The sequence below is a fragment of the Babylonia areolata genome, chromosome 30 (assembly GCF_041734735.1).
Source record: "Babylonia areolata isolate BAREFJ2019XMU chromosome 30, ASM4173473v1, whole genome shotgun sequence".
Taxonomy (NCBI): domain Eukaryota; kingdom Metazoa; phylum Mollusca; class Gastropoda; order Neogastropoda; family Buccinidae; genus Babylonia; species Babylonia areolata.
The window spans coordinates 26,123,548-26,124,959 of NC_134905.1; the positions used below are offsets into that span (position 1 = coordinate 26,123,548).

A 1,412-nucleotide genomic window follows, 5' to 3' on the forward strand; every position below is an offset into this window, starting at 1 on the left:
TGTGTGTGTGTGTGTGTGTGTGTGTGTGTGTGTGTGTGTGTGTGTGTGTGTGTGTGTGTGTGTGTGTGTGTGTGTGTGTGTGTGTGTGTGTGTGTGTGTGTGTTAGACAGAGCGTGTGTGTATTCGTCAGTGCGTGCCGTTAGAGAGATAGTGATCATTAACTTAAAAAAAGGAAAAAAAATAATATATATATATTTAAAAAAAAAAGATAATTCAATGAATGAACAGATAAATAAATAAATAAGTAACTAACTAAATAACTGAATGATACCTGCGTCACATTTCTCAATCGGGAAAAAACAAAACAAAAAAAAACTGGCAGCGGTGGGATTCGAACCCACGCCTCCGAAGAGACTGGTGCCTTAAACCAGCGCCTTAGACCGCTCGGCCACGCTACCTGACATTATAAGAGCAACAAGTAGAATAAATGATGAATGTGCAGTTCATGGGACATAACTCCACTCTGTGAGAAATGCAGTTACATGGTTATCGGTCATGTCTCACCAGCGCTGAACGAGTCGCCAAGGAGCGTGTGAACACGAAGGTGATTCAAAACAAAGCAAACAAAATGGCTACAGCAATAGAGTGAACTATCAAAATGTCTTGAACAATTAACAATAATGAAGGCAGTAAGTAGAAACTGAAAATATGTTCATTTAAAATATAATGAGCACTGGATAAAGCCATAATTATAACATCACAGTTTATAATAATAACAGAGTCAGAACATCAATGTGGAAACGTTTTATTGAAGTCTCAGTCGGAATCTAAGATAGTCAACATGTGTCAAAAATGAAAAATAATAACTGATAGAATTTCTCACAGAATATCTTTCAAAGCAAGTCAAAAACGAACCGCACGTCACTGCTGATTTACTGGCGGCCTTGAACTGAGAAAGATGCCACTGTGACTGAAGACAACGATGAACAACCTTTCTGTTGCTTCTTCAAAAACTGGATCCTTCAATAAGTTCGTGACACATTTGTGACAGCACCAACTGCCTGAGAACTATGACCCTTCAGTTACGTGCGTGCAGTCACAGTGGACTGAATAACCGAGTACTATGACTGACCCTTCAGTTATGTGCGCGCAGTCACAGTGGACTGAATAACCGAGTACTATGACTGACCCTTCAGTTATGTGCGCGCAGTCACAGTGGACTCTATGACTGACCCTTCAGTTATGTGCGCGCAGTCACAGTGGACTGAATAACCGAGTACTATGACTGACCCTTCAGTTATGTGCGTGCAGTGGAATAACTGAGTAACAAGTCCATGCATGGAGTTCCCGGCTGTAAAAGTGTACTCAAACCCAAGTTTTTTTTCTCAGCCCAGTTTACTGGCTTCAGACCGGCAGAAGTATTCAGTTGTTGTGGAGATGTGGTACATGATCAGTTTTCTGAGACATCAGTC

General features: G+C 40.9%; 1 non-coding gene across 1 annotated transcript; it reads right to left on the bottom strand.

Annotated features, from left to right (window-relative positions):
- Positions 1 to 316: 316 nt before the first annotated feature.
- Positions 317 to 398, bottom strand: Trnal-aag (transfer RNA leucine (anticodon AAG)). The gene has a single exon. It is a non-coding gene; the product is annotated as a tRNA-Leu (tRNA).
- Between the last annotated feature and the right edge of the window lie 1,014 nt (positions 399 to 1,412).